Here is a 26,110-nt window from a genome sequence, read left to right as displayed (position 1 = left end):
CTCCTATTGCATCATAACTACATCATGTTCCCCAAATTTTATTCATAGCAAAGGCACTTCATTCAATGAAAAATACACATCGCTAATTTTAACCATATCATCAGAACCCTACTTTTATGTTTATTCATGGTCATTCCCATTTTCTTTAAACATCCATTCAGACAAAATAACACTTCACACATTCATATTTCGTTCTTAGCAACTACAATTATATCATCTGCATATGTCAAAACTACCAGTATCACCACCTCCTGTTGCATCACATATGTAGCATTTTCATTTTATAAGCTATTTTTTACTCACTATCACATTTATTACCAATGCAAACAATATTCCACTCATGAGATATCCACTTACATATTTCTTTACTCAGCCACCCGTTTATTAAGACTCTTACTTTATAATTCTTATATGCTGACATACATGGTCTCCTAATTCAATTACCTATTCCATACTTCTCCATAACATCCCATAAAGTAACATGATCTTCTGTATCAAATGCATTGCTAATATCACCAACCACAAATTTCACATCCTTTGTTTTACATATAACCTCTGGAATTATAATTTCCATGTTAACTACCACATAGTCTACTATTTGATGAAACAGATTATCTTTTTCCTTGCTAATTAGATATGGATACAATGTTATAAATGTATAAACATGTTCTCTCCATCTCACATCCATAACAGCTAGCCTTCCCACCCTTACCAATATCACATCTAGTATCTTTATTGTTTTTACTCAGCACAGTCATTCCAGAACAACTTTCATTTCCTAAGTTTAATATTATAGTTCCATCCCACAATTCTTCTGCTTGCAGCTTTTCTTAACTAGTCAGGAATCTTACATCCTGTAAACAAATAACATCAACATTACATTTAGCACACCATTCCAGTATCCATCTGCTCCTTAAAGTGTCAATACTCTTTACGTTTACTGAAAGTACTCTTAAATTGTTGTTAAGTTTAAGGGAAACATTTTTAAATCTTTGTTTTCTTATTTTTACTCTTTCCCTATTTAATATTTTTCCTGGGTTTATGTGCAAATAATCCTTGATCCCCAGAATCAGATTTGTCACTGGCTAGAACTTGAAAAAATATTATTGTCAATTCCTTCTCCTCACCTCCTCCTTTTTGTCTTCATATACATTTTTTGTATTCTACAGTTTCTTCTTCACCTTGTTCTCCCTTCCCCCAGCTTCTTGTTGTCTTTCCTCATCTATGTTTTCTTCCCTTTCTCTTTCTTTTTCGTTATATACGGTTTGCTCTTCACAATCCATCCAAACGTGTATCTTTTTTTACACAGCCTGCGTTTAATCACACACATTATTGTTTTATGTCTTTTCTCCCCACATCGGTTACATTGCAGTGTGTCACAATTATTAATCAAATGAGAAAAATTCCCAGAAAAGAAACATTATTTAGGTTTGCTGGCATATCTTAATCTCCCTCTATGATCATCCACAAAAATAATACATGGCAAAAGTGTTTTGCCATGTTTTTTTTCACATTTCAAAACAGCTTCCAATGTCTACACTCCATTCCATAAGTTTCTCTCATCTCTAACTTTCACAATGTTATTAACAGTTTCACACAAACCCTGTATATATTTTTTAACATCATCTTCTTCCATTTCATCAGCTCTAAACTGCAAAGTAACATTTTATTTTAAATGAAAGTTACTACCATAAAACAAATGAGGTTTGGTAACAGACCAATTTGTCCAGGGGCATCTTCAGAGGGGGGTTTAGATTGAAATAGTAATGGGTTTTTAGGAGAGTAAAGGCAGGGTGCTAGTTGGGGGGAAGGCTTAAATAGGAAAGCAGGATGATTGGGAGGAAGTGAGGTAAGTGTAGGGAGGGGCTTAATAAGTTTTGTGAGAGTGTAACTGGGTAAGTGATTACATTTTGGTGTGAATTTGTTACCCGCCCTCCCCCCTTTTGTAGGGAGCATTGGGGATAGTGTAGTATATATTTTTTTGGAGGGCCGGAGAAGAGGGCCAGGCTTGTCCCTCTTCAGTTCCCCCTCTGGTGTTGGAGATTCATTTCAATGAGTTGAGAAATGCAAGTGAGCGGTTGGATGCTGTTTGACAAGTATAAGTAAGCAAGCGGAGGTTAGGATGCTAAGAACGCTAAGGATGCTGCTTATTTGGTTGGATGGTTATTTCAATGAGTTGGGAAATTCAAGTGAGCGGTTGAACACTACCTGATAAGTAAAGTAAGCGAGTGGAAGTAAGGATGCTGCTTACTTGGTCAGAGTGAGTGGGGTCATGCTGCCCTAATTTACCTGTTATATGGATGTTAAGAAATTCAAGTGAGGGGTTAGACGCTGCTTGATAAGTTAAAGTAAGCGAGTGGAGGTAAGGATGATGCTTACATGGTCAGGGTGTGTGGGGTCACACTGCCTAAGTTAACTGTTATAGAGATGTTTAGGCTGTGATTAATAAATGAAACTACTAGCTTGTCAATGAAGTTATGTGTATGGAATTTTAAAATGTCTTTTGGTGTGAGGTGTATTTATTGATGGAGACCTGGACAAATAATTTTTCCACGGATAAATGTCCTTTTTTTTGTTACACATTTCCACAAATTCCGTCATCAGTTCCTCAGTTTCAAATGTTAAGTCACAAAAAGTCTTTGTCCCTATATGTATAAAAGACTGAATTTCTTGATCTTTAAAACCCAGAACAGTCACCCAGTTGTCCCATACATAATATCTTTCTATCTAATACAATGTCATTTTTGTTCTTATTCTCACAATTGTTTTTCTCTTCTTTTTAAAAAGCAATTTTACTTACAGTCTGTTGCTGTTCTCCTTTTTTGCCTGCTGTCACTGCTACAGATGCGCTAATTACTGCATTCTCTACAGCCACAAAATTAGACTCTTTCTTAGTTAATTGTTGCTTTCCTCCTTTATTTTCAGTCACTGCTGCAAAAGTTTTAACTGCTACATTCGCTGCTACCACATCACCTGATTCCTTCAACACATTACCATCCTCAGCATTTCCAAAAAAGTTACCTGTCATCTCACCCCACAAAACATCAGAACTGTTACCTTGATGATTCTGCTCAATTATTTTCAACAGAACATCATCTGCAAGCCCTCCTGATGTTAGTTCTGTTATATGCATCACTCCAACAGATTCATAGGATCATAGGAAGTTATTAGGCTATTGGGCCTGAGGCCCTTACAAGCCTAGCCAAGAACTGAGCCCATATTCCAACACATCAGCACCAAATGCCCCTGTCCAGTAGGGACACAGGTGGAATCTCAGGGGTGTATTTTCTGTTCCCTATCCAGTTTTGCAGGTTGCGCTTAAAAATAGTTAATGAGGTACTCTGACATAGAGAGAGAGTCTATTCCACAGAAGGGGGAATCTCTGGGACACAAATATGTCCCGTCAACAAGTCCTACTGATGTCACAGACCAGGTTGAGGTCGCATGTGCAGGGTTACTCGAGTGGAGCTTGACTTGAGGATATGCAGCAGTCCCATCATGATGGGGTCTGAGATTGCTTTGTATGTCAGACAGAGGTCACCTCTGAGGAGTCTCTATAAGACTGAGTAGAAGGACAGGGCCTTTAGCCTATTTGTGTAGGGTAGATGTTTGAGGTCCTGGATTCTCCTGGTGAGGAACCTCTGTGGTCTCTCCAACTGCTGCATGTGTTTTGTGAGGTACATGCTGAAAGGGACATTGTACTCAATAATGGGTCTTATAATGGAAGAATTCAGTGATGTTATGACCTCCTTGTCTGTGAATGAGATACCCATACTAATGAGGTGGGCCATGTAGAAAGCTTTCTGTACAATGGTGGCAATATGTTGGTCAAAAGTCAGTTTGCTATCAACCTGGATGTCCAAGTTCCTCATGACTGATTGCATGCTTAGGACCTTATTATTAATGTGATAATTTGTGGGGAAGTCACTGTCTCCAAAGGGGATGATGATGCATTTTTCTGGCATTCAGTTTGAGGCCATGTTTCTGACACCAGTCATTTGTTTAGAAGAAACCCTCTTGGAGGGTATCCACATCACTAGGGGAATTGATGACAGTGCCCAGCTTACAGTCATCTGCAAAATTGGTCAGCCATCACTCACTGGTTTTGGTCTGCACCTCAAAAAAGTATATTCCAAACAAGAGAGGCCACAAGGCACAATCCCTTAGATATACTGCTCATTATGGGTCTACTGCTTGCAGTGGCTTCCACTATTTTGACTAGGTGGGTTCTGTCAGTGACCCAGTTTGCTACCCATTTGGTACCATATGGATTGATGCCTTGTTGAGAAAGTTTATCTATTATACTCAAATGGGGAATAGTATTGAAGGTTTTGGCCAGGTCAAGGTAAGCGGCGTGCACCGTCTTCCCCTCATCCATGGCTTTGGTGACTGTCAAAAAAGAAATCGACCAAATTTAACAGGCATGACCTCCCCTTGATGAAACCAAACTGTGTGGGATCAGGTGTTTGGAGGTTGCCAATGTCCTTGTTAATGAGTTCAGTGATAATCCACTCCATGGCCTTGCGGATCAGGCTAATTAGGGTGATGGGTCTATAATTTCCTGGATCGGTGGATGCCCTTTCTGAAAAGGGATGACAGTGGCTTTCCTCCACTCAACTGGGATGAAGCCAGTACTCAGGCTTTGGTTGAGTAAGGTGCCTAATGGTGCTGCAGGTTCCTTCCTGAGTTCATGTAGGATGCAGCCTGGGATGTTATCAGGTCCCATGGAGGCTGTATTTTCTGCCTTTGAGAGGGCAGTGATGAATTGCTCCCTAGAGATAAGGGGAGGGAGACAGGTGCTGGGGATGTCCTGATTTACTGATGGGGGACAAAGGGGTGAAGTTTTCACTGAACTTGTCTGATGCAGGTTGGCTGTATCTGTGGCATTTGTGTATGTGGTGTCCTTGACCACCAGTTCTGAGCAGATCTGAGTGCTTCCTTTGAGATTGCAGACATATGTAAAGAAGGCCTTATGATTGCCTTTAGTAGTTGTGGCCAGTTTAGACTCGATGTTTGCTTTGGAGGATTTCACTAGTGCTCTTATTTGTTTGTTCAGGCTAAGGAGAGATTGCTTCCAATTAGGTAGCTGCTCCTTCTTGGTCCTGGACAGCAATTTTTTTTTCTTTTATTATAGAGTTTATTTATTGCAGATGTCCACCAGACAGGTTTACTCTTCCTTGAGGAGGATGATTTTGTCCTGTTGGGTATTCCTGATTCCATGCAGCTGTATACATGCTCATATAGTACTTTGGTGTAGATTTGGACATATGTGCCAGTTCCTATGGAGGGGGAGAAAGCTGTGAAGCTTTTTATATCTTCTCTCAGGAGGTTGTAATCAGCTTTGGAGAAGTTCTTTTGTTTGACCCTAGCTGGGGGCAGGGGTTGGGGGGAGATGGTGACTTTGAAAGTGGCCTATTTGTGGTTGGATCTCACCAGGGAGGATGGCGCTGTAGGGATGCTGCAGTGGTTACGCATGTTGGTTAATACCAAGTCCAAGATATTTTCACCTCTTGTGGGGGTGTCAGTCATCAAGTCCAAGGCATTTGCATTAACAAAATCAAGGAATCTCTGCGCATTTGTGTTTTGGCATGAATAGTTCTTCCAATCTATGGTTGGATAGTTAAAGTCACCCAGGATCAGGGTAAAGGTTTAAATCTTGATAGATTCAAAGAGGTCCTGATAGGTGGAGTGGGCATCCTGAGTCAAAGTTGGGGGCCTGTTTGCTAGCTATGATTTGAATAGGGATCGTGTCAATGGTTAACTGCATCTGAAGTGTCTCCTGTGTGTCATACTGTTTGACCAGCCTGGAGGTGTGTATTTCTTTTATATATATTGCAACTCCACCTCCTTTAGCTTTGCTGCCAATGGTTTGGGGTCTGAAAGTATGATAGGATGAGTAACCTGTTATGGTTGGGGTGCTCTCTGCAGCTTTGAACCAGATTTCTGTGACTGTGCCAATGTCAGCAACTTCCAGGGTTAAGAATGCTTGCAATGAGTGCAGTTTCATGTTTAGATTCCTAGCATTTAGCAGCATGACCTTTATTTTGCATTTGATGAAATCTGCATGTTGGTAGATTTGATCTCATGGCATTGCCTAAAAAGGCACTATGGGGGAAGCAGAAACCTTTGCCATTGATGAATGCCATTTCCCATGAAGCCCAAGGGGGACAGATGCAGGCCATATCTTGCAAAGCATCGTGGTTTGTCAATCATGTCTTCTCAGACTGTCGGCTACTGGATCTCCTTGGAATGACAGCAGAAACTAAGCCAATTATTAAAGTCAATCATTTTCTGTTTGTATTGAGACATCCCTGGGACCTTTTTAAATCTAGCCATGCATCTCAAATTTCTGACAAGTTCTGGTACCCTTGGTAGTATAAGCAGGGGCTTGTGAGATGAAACATTTGTAAGCAGGGACCTGGGAGATGAATTGTTTACAAGCTGCCCATGTTCATTAGAGACATAGGTGCCAAACCAGGGGGTGAATATCTGGTTCCCCATCCAGATATCCAAGTTACACTTGAATTGGTTTAGTGGAGGAATTCTGCTTGACATGGATGAGAAGCCCATTCCAGAGAGGGAATAGACTCTGGGTTATACATCCATCTCTCTGCAGGTCCTATTTACATCACAGGCAAGGTTTAAATCTTTAGAATAGAGAGTCCTGGCATTGTTGGTTTTGTGGATACAAAAGGGGTCTATCAGAGTGGGGTATTAAGATTCCCTGTATGCCAGACATAGATCTCCCCTCACCAGCCTGTAGCAAGCAGAATAGATGGATACAGCTTTGAGGCAGCCTACAAAGGACATGTTATTTACTTTCTATATTCTTTTAGTGAGGAACCTCTGAGGACATTCCAGTTGTTGGATGTGCCTGGTTACATACATACCAAAGGGGGACATTGTATTCAATGATATCTAATCAGCACTGAATTCAGGAGAACAGTGACCTCTTTGGACCTAGATGACTTACCTTTATTTATAAGTTGCACAGCATAGAATGATTTCCTCACTACTTTTGACACATGATGGTGAAAGGCTAGATTATTGTCTGTGTATGTCCTTAAGTCCCTGACTATTGGGTTGATTCTTGGGGTTTGTTGTCAATATGGAGGTTCCTGGGGCAACTTCTTGAAGGATGCTATTATGCATTTCCTGGCCTTTAGTTTTAGTCCACAGCTCTGACACCAGTTATTTGTCTGTGCCAGCCCCACTTGGAGAACATTAGTGTCAATATGGTATTCAGTGATGGTTCCCTATTGAAACGTCAGCACTTGAAACTCTGAGTGCCTACAAGTCAAAAAAAAAAAGAAAACACAAGAGAAGAGTGAATCTTGAAAATTGCTCTTCTCCTTACAACTTCTTTTTCCAGGTGATCAAGTCCCCTCTCTCCTGAACCTATATATACCAACTCTGAGAATGCCATAACTTGGAGAAAAGGGAGTATTCCGAAAAATGGCACCTGTATTTTGGGGCTTTGTATTTTGGGGCTTGTTGTAGTGGGTCCCAACATTTCAAATGGTTACCTTGTATGACTAATCCTAATTTGTAATCATCTGCAAATTTAGTCAGCCAAAGGCCTTTGACATTGGTCTTGACTTCAGTGAAATAGATGCAAAAAAGCAGTGGTCCCAGGACTGATCCCTAAGGGACACTTCTGGTGACTGGCCTCTTTGAAAAAGTAGACTCCCCAACTCTAACTCCCTAGGTCCTGTCTGTGAGACAGCTGCTTATTCATCGAGTGTCATATAAGGGTTTATACCTAACCTCCTGAGTTTGTCAACAATGCCCAAAAGGGCTATTGTGTCAAATACCTTGGCCAGATCAAAGTAGGAAATAAGAACTGGTTTGCCCTCATCCATTGATTTAGTATCCTCTTCAAAGAAGTCCACCAGGTTAAGTAGGCATGATCTGCCCTTGATGAAACTAAACTGGGTTGGGTCCAGTGTCTGAAGGTTTCCTATGTTATTATTGATCATTTCCATAATTCTCTCCATGACTTTGCATATAAGATTAGTGAGACTTATGGGTCTGTAATTTTCAGGGTCTGTAGATGGCCCACCTTTGTGCAGAGGCATAACTCTTAGCATTTTCAGTTCATGAGTCATGAAACATGTTTGCAGGTTATGGTTAAACAGTGATTCCATGCAATTTAGAAAGCAGCCTGGGATATTGTTGTGGCCCATCGATGCAGTGTTCTTGGCCTTGAACAAAGCATTGGGACCTATTCCCTAGTGACAGTTGGGGAGTCATATTTGATTTTATTTCTTGAGGGGAGGCAGGGAGATAGAGGAATAAAGTTAGAGATGAATTTGTCTGCCAGTAGGTTTACTATATCTTCTGGCTTAGTGTAGATGGCTCCATTGCAAATGAGCTCTGCACCAAATGTGTATTGCCTTTGATGTTGTGGATATAACTAAATGTTTTGTGATTGTCCTTGAGCTGGGAGGCCAGATGTACCGGCCTTTGGTAAACTTTGTGATCAGAATGTTTTGTTTAGATTGATGGCAGCACTTTTATCCTGTTGGCCAATACACTTCCTAATACTTACTATGAATTTCTTGCTTCTTTTATGCAGCCTGTTGATGTTGTGATTCCATTAGGGTGACTTTTTTTTTAGTTGGTTTTGTACTTATTCCTGTTGGGTACAGCTTCCTCTAAGCAGCTATTAACATGCTTATATCATGCTTGTATATGGTTTCTGTGAGCAGTTCCAAATGGGTAGCAGTGTTCTCAGGGTCAGGGGGGGTCGGGGGGGGGGGGCTTGAGATTTAGACAGGTTATCACTTAATAGGTAGGAAATTAGCATTAGAGTAGTTTCTGGACATTCCAAGGGTTAGCTAGAGTTCTGGGTTTTAGTTTTACTTCACAGGAGACTGTTCTGTGGTTGGACCTTACCAGAGTACTAGAGTAAACATTACACTATGTGCTGTGCACTGCTTCCCCATATTAGAGATGACCAGGTCCAGTATGTTTGCACCCCTGGTCAGTGTATTGACAAACTGGCCCAGGGAGATTGTATTTACAAAGTCCAGGAATCTCTGTGCCTGCATGTTTGATGTCGTATATGATTCCCAGTTAATAGTGGGGTAATTAAAGTCACTTATGAATACAATATTGGGCTGGATGGTAAGTGTCTCTAGTAAGCTTAAATACATGTTATGGGTTTCCTGGGTCATAGAAGGGGCCTATATCTTGCAAGGAAGATGTATGGGACTTTCCCTGTGGATATTTGAATGTGGAGAATCTTAAGTGCATTGTTCTGTTTGACCAGCTTGGAAGTCTATTTCTTTTTGCTGAAAGTCGGTGCATGTCCACCTTTAGCTCCTGGCTCTGTAGTAGCTGGCCTAAGTGTGTCAAAGGAATTATAGCCTTGTACTGCTGGGTTGTTCTCCATGGCTTTAAGCCATGTCTTGGTGACTGCACAGATGTCAGGATTCTCCAGGGTAATTACATGCTGCCACTGCCCCTGACACCTATAATGTTTTTGCATTTATATTACCCTATTGTATGATTTAAATAGCGAACACTATTTAATCGTACCTAAAATATCTAAACCACAAAATATTGAGCATTCAGAACAGCAAATTTTTTCCCAGGGAAAAAAATTTGGTATTCCGAAACACAAACACACAACACAAGCACACCAAAATAAAAAAACGCACACATACACTTAACAAAACCATAATTCTAACCCTACACTACTACCTATCCACTCACCTTAACCCAACCCTAACCCTAAAGTCCCTAACTACTGCACACTCACCTTACCTGCTCCCTAACCCTAAAGTCCCTAACTATCACACACTCACCTTACACACTCCCTAACCCTAATGTCCCTATCACACACTCACCTTACCCCGATCCGTTCCCACACTTACCTTAACCCGGTCCGTAACCTCCATTTGCATACTTACCTTACCCCAGTCCGTAACCTTCCCACCACAGTAGAGTAAATAGCGAAGCCATGGAACGGACAACCAAAATCTTACCCTAGGTAAAATTTTGAAGTTCCGTGGCTTCGCTATTTTCAGTTTTCAACAAAAACGGGTCGATATTATAGCATTCAAAGTTTAAAAACTTCGATACTATAATATATACCCATGTTTTCTAAGCTTTGCACATTTCATAGTGAGGGCTCTGCCATTCTGTAAACCATGTTAGCATTATAATTATGTTGGAACACTATTTCAGGATAATTAATAAACCTGGCATTTGAAGTCCGTGAAATACAGATTGTAAAATATATCTATCCAGCTCACAAAAACAACTGCAGATAGTAATGGACAGGGCTTTAATCCCACAAATTCAATGTCCAGAGGCATATTTAATCATTTAATTATTCATTGATCCTCATACGATTGATACAGATTTATTTACTGGGAAGCGGGCAGCTGGGGAATGGGCTGCTATTTACTGTTTTATACCTGTAGCTGGCCCTGTAATATTCCTGAGAAAAACATAATATGCATCTTTCAATAGATATTTTTCAACAACAAGATAAGAAACTGGTATTTCAAGGAATATAAAAGGTAGTATCACTTAGTCCTTATAAAGGTATGAAAGATGTTGGAAGAAATGTGTTCTCAATGTAAAAATGCTTTACCTTCTGACTACAATCTTACATTTTATCCACTTTATTTGTACTGCTTACTGTATTATTGTTCTTTATTTAGAGTGTGATATTAAATGCAGACTGTGTACAATGTAATGTGCTCAGTTCATTAATCAGATTTGAATTTGCCATTGTTAATTTAAGATGTTTCATTTTTTTATCTTAGTACTAACTCTGAATTTTACTTAGCATATAATTTAGTTGTTTATTTCTAACCTTTGATTGTCGGAATGAGCTTTGTCCTCCCCCATTCCCCCAAATTGAATTAACTGTATTATAAAATAATAAATAAACGAATTACTGTTTATGATCTGTTTGCTAGAATTTAATCTGCTTTGTAAAATGCCTTGTGACAAAGTACTATAATAAACATCGAAGTAATGTGAGTTTTATGTAATCATACATTTTATGCACGTTTTAGCACATTTCCTTTCCTTGCAGGAAGGTTCTAATTTAGCACCATTACATTTTTCCTTAATGCCAACTATGCAAACTAAAGTTTAACACTTCAGTAAGTGTATCCAGAATCATAGCATATGGGGGTGAATGCTTCCTTGGGTATAAGCTATTAGAGGCTACAATCGGTACTATAGAAGAGGTGCTGATAAATTCCTGCAAACACTGTATGTAATCATTTAGGAAGTCACAATTGCAATTGCAGCTACTTAAATGTCAAGGAATGTTTGGCTTTCCCAAAGGGTGTGCAGTCAGCATAATGTTACAGTTATCAATCCTTCTGCAGATAGTATAATTTCCAGTACTGCTTACGGACTCACAAGTTAAGGAATGATCAGCGACTCTAACACAATGCTGGCTGTGCTCTTTTCATGTGTGTAGTATGTCTATGTGTGTGCATGTACTATGTGTGCATGTGTGTAGTGTATGTCTGCAGTGTGTGCGTGTCTGTGTGTTCCTGTAGTGTGTATGTGCACGTGTATATATCTGTCTGTGTGTGTGACTCTTAGGTCCAGTAGGTACAGCAAAGAACTACTGCATATACACTACACAATAACTCTTAGCTAAAGACATGTTTTTGTCCTTAACTTATTTATTTTACATTTGTTGACCGGGATAGTCCGACTGGATACATGTCCATTTTCAGCGGAGGCCCGGGGAGAAAAGCTCCAATGGGTACAAAATAAAACATTGCAATAAGGACAATATGATAGAAGCAAAGGTGAACATAGCAATGCAGACAGAATACAGATAAGTAATTACAGTTAATGTTTTGACATTCAAAAGTAGACAGTTACATGACATTTGTTAGCAGTAGTTATAGTGAGGAGAAATGAAAAACACATTTCCATTGACATGTTTGTACATTAATTAAAGATGGCTAGCCAGGTTTATTACAGTGACAAAGCCAGTTTAGTGCCAGATGTTGTTTAAGTTTGATCTTAAATTCACGTGGGGAGGAGAGCATGGTAATATCAGCTGGGAGTTGATTCCATGTTATACCTGCAAAATTTACCAAGAGACATACTCCTGCTGTGTTGTTGGTTTTGATTGTAAGAATCTGAAGTCTATTAGAGGATCTAAGCAGTCTCTGATTAGTTTGGGCAGTGATACTATTTCTAAGAGCTGGTGTGTTATCTGGATTATAGAGAATCTTGTACGCTATAGTCAGAAGGTTATATTGTATGAGATTGGGGAATTCTAGCCACCCAAGCTGTTTGAGGTTCATGCAATGGTGGGTTCTGCATGGCTGGCCAGTGACAAATCTGGCAATGTGATTGTAACAGGTAGAAAGTCTGTTAAGTAATGACTTATTTAGATTAGACAGAAGAGGGGAAGCATATGTAAGTGTTGAAATTAGGTGTGAGCGGGCAATGGCAGTTTTGGCTGGAGGGGTTAGAAAGGCTTTAATTCTATACAATGAACCAAGTTTTTTATTGGTGTTCTTTATTATTTGATTAACATGAAGTTCAAATTTTAGGATATTGTCAATAATGACACCGAGCAGTTTTGTAGAGGGCTCTGGGGAGATTACAGTCCCATCCTTTGCATTAATGGTGAAAGAGAAAGTTGGAGACCTTTGAGTAGGTGTGAATAACAACATTTTAGTTTTTTTGGGATTTAATAATAGTCGTCGACTATTGAGCCAGTTTTGTACAATATTAAAGGTGGACTGGGTAGCTTTCTTCAACTCTGCAGGAGATGTGGCTGAGCAAACCAGAGTGGAGTCATCAGCGTATTGAATACAGCTGACATTTGGGATGACAGTATATAAGTCATTAATGAAAATTGAGAACAGTAGGGGCCCTAATATGGAGCCTTGTGGTACTCCAAGGGTGTTTGGTAGTAGTATAGAAAGCTTGTTCTGCCAGAGAACAGCCTGTTGCCTCCCAGTCAGGTAGGAATTGAACCATAATAGGGCATTAGAGTCTAGATTGAATGTTTGCATAGTGTGTAACAAAAGTTGGTGATCTACCATGTCAAATGCCTTGGAGAGATCCAAGAAGGGGATGAAGAGATGTGATTATTATTGCAGTTGCTGTTTATTGTGTTGGTAAAGGCAAGTAGAGCTGAGGTAGTACTGTGGTAAGGTCGAAAGCCGTGTTGGGTATCAGACAAGAGGTGATTTTGGATTAGGTGGTGCATGAGTTGTTTGTGTATGCATTTTTCCAATATTTTTGCAAGTGGTGAAAGTATAGCTATGGGTCTATAGTTGGAGAGTTCAGTGGAGGTGCCTCCTTTATGTAGTGGGATAATATAGGATGTTTTCCAAATGGTGGGAATTTTTGCTTCAGCTATGGTACGGTTAATTAATATTGATAGTGAATAAGCTATAGCATCCGCTGATTTTTGAAGGTATTCAGCGGGTAGTTGGTCAGCAGATAGAGTGATGGGTTTTAGTTTTTTGATAAGGATGTGGATGAGTGAGGTGGGAACTGGTTGGAAGCTGAATAAGAGTCTATCTAAAGGGGTGGTCTTGTCAGGGCTGGGGGGGCTAGGAGGAAGTTGGCTAGCTAGAGTTTGAATTGTTTCAGTAAAGAAGTAGTTGAAATTGTCTGAGACTTCTTTAGGAGATTTGTCTATGAAACCAGTGGGGATGGGAGTGGACGTTTTTCCTGGGTGGAGTAGGTTATTTAGACTAGCCCAAAACTTTTGAGGATTGTTTTGGTTTTCAGCCTGGATTTTGCAGTAATATTGTTTTTTGTCATTTATAATTGCTTTTTTGGTGTCATTTCTGACTTGTCTGTACTTAACATGGCCTAGGGTGTCTTTAGTGAACCGCCATTGAGCCCATAATTTGTTTCTAATATGGATTTTTTGCCTGGACTCTTTGGTAAGCCATAGTGCTGTAGCTACTTTTGTTCGCTTTGAGTGGACAGGTGCATGCAGATTAAGGATTTCTAGAAATTTGTTGTTAAAATAAAGTACAGCCTCCTCTAGGGGTAGGTGTTTTAGTACAGACCAGTTGCAAGAGGTAAGTTCCTGTTGGAATTTTGCCTGATCAAAGTGTTTTTTGTGCCTAACTTTCCTGAGTCTGGGTGGTTGTGAGTTAATAACTTTTTGCTTAACTACATAAGTGAGGAGATGATCACTTAGACCATTGGGAAAGGTCCCCACAGTGTAAAGTTGGGGATTACTATTTACAAGCACCCAATCAAGTATACTTTCTTTTTGGTTGGGTTTACCTAGCCTGTTAGGGGAAGTTATAGTTTGTGTGAAAGCATGTAGATTGATGTGGGTAGAGGGGGATTCAGAGGAACAGGTTTCCCAATTTATATTAAGGTCTCCCTAACTTTAGAGGACAGTTTCCTTATTATTTTTAAAATCAGATGAAGGTTTTGATGGGGGGTTCCAAACGTCTTAGCTGTTTCTCTGAGGTTACCAAAATGCATTTTAGAAATGTTTACAATTTTGCTTCTGATGCATCTGATTTCAATTTATAAATGTTTACAATTTTTCTTCTGATGTATCTGATTTCACTTTATAAATGTTTACAATTTTACTTCTGATGCATCTGATTTCACTTTATAAATGTTTAAAATTTTTCTTTTGATGCATCTGATTTCACTTTATAAATGTTTACAGTTTTTCTTCTGATGCATCTGATTTCACTTTATAAATGTTTACAATTTTGCTTCTGATGCATCTGATTTCACTTTATAAATGCTTACAGTTTTGCATATGATTTCATTCTTTTCTTAACGGTATATTGTATCTATTACAGAAGTAAGCCTAAATCACATGTGCAGCCCCACCGCACTGTATTATCCAAAATCAGCGCTCTTTTAGCTACCGAAGAATGTAGTCTTATTCAGAAAATCCTAAAGGTTCACTTATATTATCAACAAATTGAAAAATACTGAATATGAACAATGTACTCCGGTTAGTTTTGATTTTTCCTTAAGGTGTGTTCCAGTTGTTCTTAGCATGAAGCAACTCCATTACCCTGGATTTTTCAAATTAAATACATTGCAAGATTTAATCTGGATATACAAAGCAATAGTATACTAAAAGAGTTTTCTTAGTTGAGTGGTTTAGCAGTCCAGGGAATAGTCAGTATTTTTTGGCAAAGATGCAACAACTTCCAGAATACAGCTCCCATCTCTCTACATGTGTAATTAGTTCCCCTAAAATACTCTGTCATAGCTGGGTTAAGTCAAAACCTCATTTATGTATCCAGGTATGCTAAAAAAAGCCATTTAATAAAATGTATATTCATAAACCATAACTGTGACATTTACATTCAATTTTAAATTCTATCATGTCTCTTTACATAAAAATGGATAAATTAATGTTTAAAAATATGCACCATGTGCATGTAATATGCCTGGCTATACCGATGTTTGAGTGTTTTCAACATAAAAACAAGACATTGCCAATAATGTAATTTGTGCAATAGTTATGATATCCATATAACTCCCTTACTGACTTCTAGAAATGTTATTTTTAGCAACTATGTTTGACACACTTGACAAAAGTTTGATGTAATGAATATGAACCAAAAGTACCTCAATATGCTATTAACTTCCAGAAAAAAATATTTGCATTTATAACTGAAGAAGAGAGAAAAAGCCTTCATGTGACTATACAGAGAAAGGAATACTAAGAAGTTAATGTGGTTTCACAAAAAATATTCACAGAAGTTTAAAGGTGATGCATATTTGTAATATTTTGCTTGTATTTGGAAAGTGACTGTTTCCAATTTTATGTGTACATATGAAGTGGTAAAATAGCCTTCAAAGAGAAAGTTATCCATGTAGAGATTTGCAAAGTGGAAAGTGGGTAGTAGCCAGTGGAAAGGGTTAGTACTGGAACTAGTAAAAGGCTGACTACGTGATAAAGGTTTGTAGGAAGAATAAGGACATGGTTTTACAGAACTAAAATAATGCACAGAATAAATCTTTAGCTTATAGAATGCAGTTTGTGTATTGACTTTTTGACATGATCGTTATTAAGAATTAATGTGAGTGACTGCATATATGAACTCATTTCACATATTAGCAGTTTCATCTTAAGTTTATTCATCAAGATCCAACCTTTTAGGGTACTCTGAATATCAGTCAATGTCCCTAGAGATCAAAGTGTCAGCTTTTTCTTCTAAACTAACTTGATGCATCCTAGAGATGGAAGTTTAATACGCTGTCCCTATACCCTTGAAATTGTCAGATGTTCAAAGGGCTGATGTACTGGACTATCAGAAATATTACTCTTGAATATTCATGTTACTTCTACTTTGCATCTTAATTGGAGACACCTGTCTCTGTTGTGATAAAAAGGGCAGTGGAGAATTTTTATTTAAAATAAAAAAGTGAGGTTAACCTTTAGGTGGAATTTTTCTCATAAGTGAATGCCGACTAAAGCTGAGCCTAGAGAGACAGAGTTACATTACTGTGCGACTGCATGACAGTATAGCCTAGTTGTGGGGAAAAAAGGTCGACACAAGATTGTTTCAACAGAAGTAAATTTGCCCATATTTTCCACATGTAGTTTTGCATACTGTGTGAGCCTTAAAGGCAACATTTATCAAATGCAATATTCCAGGATGACCTATGAAAGCAGCAGTTTTATCAAATGAGCTGTACACGTTAACTGTACCGCCATCCAAATAAAAACGAATCCCTGTCTAACGTGTTCATTCTCATAAAATATGTGGCAAACCGATCTTGGGATAGCATAGCAGCATGTTAGCAATTTCTGAAATATATCTAATAATGCAATAGTATGCATACAGAAATGGATTCTATCCATTTTATTTAAATTTAAATTTGTTCTCTAGAATTCATTTGCCTTGCTTTACAAAGCATGCCACTATGTGAGTGTGTATGTCTGTGTGTGTCTGCGCATATGTGTCTGTGTGTGTGTGTGTGTGTGTGTGTGTGTGTGTGTGTGTGTGTGTGTGTGTGTATGTGTGTGTGTGTTTGTGTGTGTGCAAGAGCTTGCGTATATATATATATATATATATATATATATATATATATATATATGCACAACAGAAAGTTATGTTAAGTTCCATCTCAGAAAAAGAGGTTGAATGAAAATATGTCAACTAACCATTATTAAATAAAGAAAATTTATAAAATAAAATCCTGTGTGTTTTCTTTTATAACTTGGATATGTACAAAACTGGTACACATAATATATTTTGTTAGACTAGTAATATTTGGTAGTTGTTGTATTTACTGAGTAAAATGCTCCTATAAAAGAAAAAAGTACATAAAAGAAAGTTGACAATACTATGTCACCAGCACAATATGTTAGTGAAGCAATAGGTAGCATATCTTGCTTTTGGTGCTGAAAGATCAGAAGGCTGAGGGTTCTAGTCCCACTCTGGGTGTGTGGTTTAATTTCTGTTAGTGTAGTGCAGACATAAGGGGGGGGGGGGGTGCTATACTTAGGAATGTTTTGTCCTTTGGATGAGACAATAAACTGAGAACCCCATCTGCTTCAGTTGGTGGTAATGCAGGTGGATGCAAAAGATCCCACAGTACCTATCCAAAAGAGAATAAGAAATTCCATGATGCTTTGGCAAAATTTCCCCAAGTAATATAAATTCTAAAACAGGTTTTCCCTGTAAAGAGGACATTAACCTCATGGGACTAACCTGTTCACAAAAAGGATTAATAAAAATAAATGTGCACTTTTTCTTCTTGCCAATATCTACTAAAATAATAAGTGAGAAGGTCACTGAAAATCCAATCAGTAAAAACAAAATGAAAACTCCAGCAAAGCTAGAACTTCCATTGAGTGACCTCCCAAACCTCTTGTATCAGAGACACATGGGATATATGCAAATGACCCTTATAAAGATCAGGTGTTTCAGCTAATTGGCAATTCTGAATGCCCATGACTTGTTTCATCATTTTAATGGACAATTTCAGGCCAATAAAGTCAAACCCCACTAGCTGTGGATATGCATATTTCAGCCTTGTTATGACCTCATCAGCACAGCACAAGCAGAGTGTTTGACTAAGCATAAGAAACACAGGGCTGTTATACCCAGCTGCTGTCCATTATCATTAAGGTCACTGCAAAAATATCCCAAACAAAATGGGGAGCTTTTCAGCCGAAGACAGACCGATGTATTTTCATCCCAAAAATGATACTATTTTAGTGCTGGCTTGGAGCTCATATAATGTTGTACTACATTTCTAGTCTGTAGAGCAAATCTTTTTTCCTTAATATTTTATTGAAATCATGAGTATATTCAACAATAACAATTATTAAGAGATTGAATTTAATAAAAAACACAACTATATACAATATATACATAAATGCATACCATTCATTAAAGTTCCAAGCATGTGAAAAAAAAATTTACAATTACTATTAATAATTTAATCGATGTATAATTTACAACAATTGCTGAATTTTGGACTATTTGTTGGAGGTAATTATTTAAAAAGAATCAAATCTCTGGAAAGTAAAAATTTGTCTGACCATATTGCTTAAAGAAACGAGTAAATCCAGTTGTAGTATAATTATAAAATTAAGCAGTCATATATAAAATGCTTCCAATTAGCTTTACAGTTTTAATTACACCTCCAACAATCTTAGGTATTAGATTTAGGTTCATAGGTTCATAGGTAGGTACTAGGCTATCTGCCCGAGGGCATTTATAAGCCTAGCCAGAGTGTGTCGGCTTTTGCCACCCCATTGATTAATTAACTGATCCTCTGTCAAGCAGAGCCAATGAAGTGATCCCAGGGGTGTATTTTCTGTTACCCATCCACTCGTCAAGGTTTCTCTTGAAGAGTGTTAGTGAGGGGCTCTGCCTGATGCAATTTAGAATTTTGTTACAAAGCATGGGGAGTCTCTGTGACAGGAATCTATCCCTCCAGCATGTTCTATTTATTGTTCTGGTGAGGTTTAGCTCACTAGAGCGCGTGGCTCGCAGTGACTTGGATTTCTTTAGGTGGAGCATGTCCATCAATTCTGAGTTGGTCATGGCTTTGTAAGTCAGCAGAGATCACCTCTGAGTAAGCGATATGCCACTGAGTACAGCCGGAGTTTTTTCAGTTGGGCTGCATAGAACATATGTTTGAGGCCAGTAATCCTCTTGGTGAGGTACTTTTGTGGTCTTTCCAGCTGTTGGAAGTGTCTTGTGAGGTACATCCCAAATGGGGCATTGTACTCTATGATGGGTCTAATGAGTGATGAGTAGAGGGGCACTATAACCTCTTTATTTCTAGATGCAAACCCTTTAATAATTAGATGGGCCACATAGAAGGATTTCCTAACTACTTTGGAAATATGATTGTCAAAGGAGAGATTACTATCTACCTGGGTCCCCAGATCTCTTATTACCTCTTCTGTATTAAGGGTGCTGCCACCTATGTGGTAATTTGTGGGTGTTTTGTTTTTCCCAAATGGGATGGCTATGCATTTTTTGGCATTTAGCTTGAGGCCATGACTTTGACACCAGGTGTCTGTCTCAGTAAGGCCATTTTGGAGGATGTCCGTGTCAGCTGGAGAGTGAATTATGGCTCCCAGTTTGCAGTCATCGGTGAACTTGGTTAGCCATAGTCCTCCTGTGTTTGCCTGTACTTCTGAGAAGTATATGCCGAACAGTAGGGGTCCCAGGACTGAGCCTTGCGGGACAACACTTGTGACTGGTTTATAGTCGGACCTGAAGCCAGCTATTCTTACCGTGTGAGTTCTGTCTGTAAGCCAGTTGGCAACCCATCTTGTGACGTAGGGGTTTATGTTCAGGCTGGTGAGTTTTTCTGTAATACCTGAGTAGGGAATGGTGTCGAAAGCCTGGGTGAGGTCAAGGTAAGCTTAGTGAACCACCTTTCCCTCGTCTATGGCCTTGGTGACTACATCGAAGAAGTCAACCAGGTTTAGTAGGCATGATCTGCTCTTAACAAAGCAGAACTGGGTTGGATCAAATGTTTGGAGGTTCCCAGTGTCTTTGTTAATGAGTTCCATGATGATGCGCTCCATAGCCTTGCAGACCAGGCTAGTCAGGCTTATGGGGCGATAGTTACCAGGGTCAGTTGTGGCCCCTCCTTTGTGAAGAGGAATAACCATTGCTGTGTGCCATTCTATGGGCACGTAGCCTGTGGAGAGGCTGAGGTTGAACAGCATGTTTAGGTGGGGGGTTAGTTTGTTCTGTAGTTCATGCAAAACGCAGCCTGGGACACCATCTGATCCCACTGACGCTGTGTTTTTGGCTTTTGAAAGGGCTGTTTTCACCTGTGCATCTGTGATTTTTGGGACACTACACTTTTCCGGTATTGTTGTGGGCCCTTTTGGAGGTGAGAGGGGAGTGAAGTTTGCACTGAATCTATCTGCCAGGATGTTGGCAAAATCAGTCGGTTCAGTATATTTTGTGCTATTTTGCACTAGTTCAGTGCATATCTGCAAGTTGCCACGTAGATTCTTAACATAGCTAAATAAGGCTTTGTGGTTATCTTTTGAAGGGTCTGTATTATAATAGCAAAAATCCTTTTAAGCGAACGCGAAAACACCAACATGTATTGCGTGAACCGCGATTATGTTGAACGTACTAGACCGCGAAATTCAAAAAGTCAAAATGTCATGGTTGGCCCGTCTGCGATACAGCTCCATAAGGTAAGTGTGTGATAGTTATGAACCTTAGGGTTAGGGTGCAGGTTAAGGTAAGTGCACAGATAGGTAATGTATCTAAGGTTTAGTGTGGGGTTAGAATTAGGGTTTTGTTAAATGTATGTGTGTGGATTATTTGTTTTGTTTTGGTATATCGCTGTAGGGTAAGTGTGTGATAGTTACAGACCTTAGGGTTAGGGTGCGGGTTATGGTAAGTGCATAGATAATAATGTATGTAAGGTTTAGTGTAGGGTTAGATGTAGGGTTTTGGTGCTTTACTTTAGGGTTAGAAGTAGGGTTTTGGTTAGTGTATGTATGTGGTTTATTTATTTTGTTTTGGTAGGCAGTATGTAGTGGGAGGTGGAGTTGGCTGACTATGGGGATTCGACTTTTTGTATTTCGCGGTTTAGTAGGTTCGGCATATTCGCATTTCACGCAATACATGTCAGTGTTTTTGTGTTCGCTTAAAGGGAGTTTTGCTATTATAATATAGACCCTCTTTTGAATCCTTGGCTATATTTCCTTCAAAGTTAGCCTTGGATGATTTCATGAGGGACCTCAGTTTCTTACTGATACTGATCAGGGATGTCTTTCCTTCTTGGCATTTGCTTTTTTTCTGAACTAGTTTCCTCCTTCTATTGTATAGCCTGTTTATTGCAGGGGTCCACCAAACTGGTTTTCTCTTAGAGGAGTGAGTCTTGGTTTTGCTAGGGATGGCATGATCCATGCATCCTTGTAGGTGCTCATAGAGTGCATTTGTAAAGGTTTCTGCATCTTGGGCAGTGTTATCCTTTAGCGTGGGGGCTGTGAAACTTACCACCTCTGTCTTAAGTAAGGTGAAGTTTGCTTTAGAAAAGTTTTTTACTGTGGTTTCCTTAGTTGGGGGTAGTGGCGGGGTGTGGACATCCAGAGTGATTAGTTTATGGTCTGATCTAACCAGTGACGGGTTGACCTTCGGTGTGGAACACCTGTCGCCCATGTTGGTGATGACCAGGTCCAATTTGTTTTCACCTCTGGTAGGGGAGTTTACCAGCTGATCCAGGGCATTTGAGTTGATGAATTTCAGGAAGCGCTGGGCCTGGGAATTTGTACTCAAGTAGTTTTCCCAGTGAATGGTAGGGTAATTGAAATCACCCAATATCAGGGTGTTTGGTAGGACCTTCATATTTTCCAGTGTCTCCAGAAAGGTGGAGTGGTGGTCCTGGGTCATGGAGGGTGATCTGTAGCAGGCCACAATTTGCATTGCAGATTTGCCCGATGTTAGTTGCACATGGATGATCTCAGAGGTATCATGCTGTGCCACTAACCTGAAGGTGTAGGTATCCTTGATGAATATGGATACACCCCCTCCTTTTGTGTTTTGGTCCGTGTTCTGTGGCCGAAACATGTGGTATGAGTTGTAGCCCGGTAGTGCTGGGGTGCTCTCTGGAGCCTTGAACCAGGTTTCAGTTACTGCACAGATGTCGACGTTCTCCATACTGAGGAGTGCTTCGAGCACTTGCATTTTGAGATTTAAACTCATGGCGTTGAGTAGCATAATCCTCAGTTTTTTGTTAATTATTCTGTTTACGGAGGTGGGTTTGACTTTTGAGCCTTGCCTAAAAAAGGCACTATGGGGGCAGCAAAAGCCTTGGCCAGTATTCGAAAGCCTAGGGGTGACAGGTGCAAGCTGTCTCTTGTGAAGCAACGCGGCTTGTCGAGTATGTCGTCCCAGGCTGACAGACACTGGATCCCTTTTGAATAATATATCCCTCCCCTTAGAGTATATGTTATAAGTTTTGGTTTAACAACATATAACTTTAATTTAAATCAAAATCAGCTAGAATACCTGAGGCAGATTTTAAAGACTTATTATTAAATCAACTTATTAATTTTTGCAAGTATTTGAGGTGTAAATAAAGATTTATGTAAGCAATTCCAAGTAAATATTTTCCATGATTGAACTACAGAAGTACGATCTATTGAATTCAACATAATGTATCATCTTGAGAAAAGTCATTGACTCTATCCTGTAATAAAAATCTTCCAAAATGTTCATTCAATTCTTCTTTATATTGTATTAAGAATTTATATAGATCCAATAAAACAAAAAAAAAATGATCTATTTTCAAAAATGTTTAAATAAAAATAAAGAAATTAAACCAGAGATATTATTATTATTATTGAAATAAGAATGTTTTTCAAAGTTATCTAGACTATATGTTATAAGTTTTGGTTTAACAGCATATAACTTTAATTTAAATCAAAATCAGCTAGAATACATGAGGCAGATTTTAAAGACTTATTATTAAATCAATTAAACCACACACATCCAAAAAACTTTGGATTCCCATTAATGGATTTCTACATTGCTGACATTTAATGATAATTTCTTAGCTATTTGAAAAGGAATCAATACAAACCATACTTTTAAATCTTTATTATATAAAATAAACTGTGTTTTGCATGTCTTATAATTAAATTAATATATGATGAAGGTGTAGATGAATAAATACTATATTGCAAACAATTGTAAAAATTATACCATGATAAAATTCTCCTCTGAAAGATTTGATGAGTTCAAAAGTTTCAACTGTTTTAAATCAATAAATTTATTAGAGCAATTATATATGTATAACTTTGTTTAATATAAATCAGTTCCATCTTTAGAAACCATCAACAATGTTTGTGAATAATGGACATTTTTGTCTATATTTACATGAAATTGGTTTACTATGCTTTTAACTGATGAAACATATCTCAACCCAGATATATTACTAAAACATCATTAGTTTTACTGATTTATGTGTTCAGCCATACTACACAACCATTGCTTACCTGTGCTTTTGTACATTTTATTTTATTATTGGTTCCAGGTTGCTCTGCTATTATTGGTTAGATGACCATGTTTGCTACATTCTATTTGATGATATATACATTTTGTTAATGCATACTTTGCCAGTTCCACTGCATTTTCATTTGTTTAAATTCAGCTAGCACTCACTGGCTAGTGCTTGAGCCAAACTTAGCATTGGATAATTATTAACTCTACAGTTGTACAGCCTCTTTTCAATGGGATGTCCATTCTTTTATGACATTTTATTACATTTTATTGCATTTTTTGTATATAAACACTCACTGACTGTAATTTTCCATTCTGAAGAAGTTCTGAAAGCACTCACTTTACACAAGGATATGCCTGTGTCCGTGTCTTTTTTTCATTTTTTTTATTTTTAATTTTGGAAGTTGTTTGTTTTAATTTTTGTAAACAGTTTCTTATCCTTCTTTGAATTATGGGCTTCCTGAGTACTACCTGGTAAGTTAATACTCCCCTTTCACAATGAAGGATTTTTGCCCTTAAACAAAAGCTTACCTTCCTTTTCAGTTTTACTGTTAAGAATCCTTAACATTTTAGGACAATCAGAGAAAAGATTCCTCTACTTCAAATTAGGAAAGACAAGGGGATAATAAAAGTTCATTAATTTCAGTACGTATTAGAGTACACATTTGCTTTACTGACATATAGCTCATTTTGTCCTATGCAGTTTTGAGAACATAGGAGATAAGAAAGCTGCTATGTCTAATCTTGTGACCTCATGTGACAGGATACTCAACAAAGAAATCTAGTGATATGACAGTTATGCAGGTAACCCATCAGCTTAATCCCTAGTTTACTGAACAAGACCATCTCACATTAATAGATTGATTTCCATCTGCTTTAGAAATTAGCTGAAGTTGAAAGGATGCTCCACCATATCATTCACTAGCCACCTGTTATCTTTTCACATCACAACAATCTAGGGAATAACACTCTGCACAGACCACCCCCCACCATTTTGTCTCTCCATTTCTGAATGTGCATTCTCCTAAAGATCTTGAACCCTTTATACAGTCATTAGATCAGCCTTAGATTCTCACTTTCCTGACTCTGCTAAATGAAATTGTATGTTTATTAATGTGTGTGTGTGTGTGTGTGTGTGTGTGTGTGTGTGTGTGTGTGTGTGTGTGTGTGTGTGTGTGTGTGTGTTTACTTTTATATGGGAGCATTTGCTTTTGTTGATCACAGTTCATTGGACCATAATTCATTGACTGCAGGAGGTATGGACTTGCCTTCCTGCAGGACTCATGGTAAAGTCACTTCCTTAGGTTTAATAATTTCAGGTTCTCTGAACCATGTTCAATATTTTGGGATTCAACCAAAATTCTTTGGACAAAAGTAATTGTAATAATTATATATATATATATATATATATATATATTTTTTTTATTTATTTTTTTTTTTGAAGATGTTAGAAATGTCAGTTAACTTTCTTGGATTCAGTGTTCAACTCTCTGCCCTTGACTATAATTCTCTGTTATTTAAATATGCATTAGTTTGGTCTCTTTTGTAGTAAAATAGAAGCCATCTTTATTGCCTAAGTCCTATTATCAATGGCAATATTTGTGTTAGATCTTAAATTATTTTCTGAATGTATACAATAATAGAATGCAAATGTTTGTTTTGTGTTTAGATACCCCTTTTTCAATGTTTTTTTTTTTTATCTAGGCTCCCAATATACAGGAAATTGTTCTATTGCTTAAGCATTGCATACAAATATAGAAGTATAAGCTGTTCAGTAGAGAATCCCAGAGCATCCATAGCTCATTTTTATATATTTTGGTTTTCTGTTTTACTTGTAACTTCTGACTCATTTACTCTTCACTTTACAATTTCATTAATAATTTTGTTCTGAAATTAAGTCCCTGTCTGCTTTCTAGAGCTGCCAGTCCTTTAAAAGTGTTTCTATGAAATGTTTTCCCTGTTCTTTCAATGCAATATCTTTCCTACTGTTTATTTCTGTAATTCATTTTTCTTTTACTTTTTGCTACATGTCCATATGCCATCAGGTCTCTGTTACCTTTATTCATAGGTTCATAGATTAGTACTAGGCTATCTGCCGTTGTAACCCATTTTAAACCTAACCAATTAACCATGTGAGAATCAAACCCTGTACCTTGTGTCTGTAAGGCAAATATCTTAACCATTACGTCACCCTTCCTCTAGTTAGCCAGTATGTAGATAGGTTAATTGATTAGTACTAGGCTAACTGCCCTTGTAAACCATTTTAAACCTAGTCAAATTAACCATGTGATAATAAACCCTGCACCTTGTGTCTGTAAGGGAAATATCTTAACCATTATGTCACCCTCCCTCTAGTTAACCAGTATATAGATTTGAACTTTTCATATGTTTCTCATATTTTCTTTCACTTCTTTAAAATAGCTGTCAATTCCATTTTTACCTGTCTAACTTCCTTTTTGTAATTTCTTGATTTGGATTTTTCTGAAATGAATCTACATCATGTCAGCTTTTCTTTCATGTGTGTGCATCCAGAGACTTGTATGTGTTAGGCTCCCTATTAAAATGTTGGTCCAAGTCCCAACATGCTGGAAAAAATGACTGAAATGCAAGAGAAAAGCAAGTATTGAACATCACTTCTCCTTCAAACTTTA

This window comes from Protopterus annectens, chromosome 11.part0, assembly GCF_019279795.1.
Source record: "Protopterus annectens isolate FY-2018-M chromosome 11.part0, PAN1.0, whole genome shotgun sequence".
Lineage (NCBI taxonomy): Eukaryota > Metazoa > Chordata > Ceratodontiformes > Protopteridae > Protopterus > Protopterus annectens.
Note: the sequence above shows the minus strand (reverse complement) of the source record.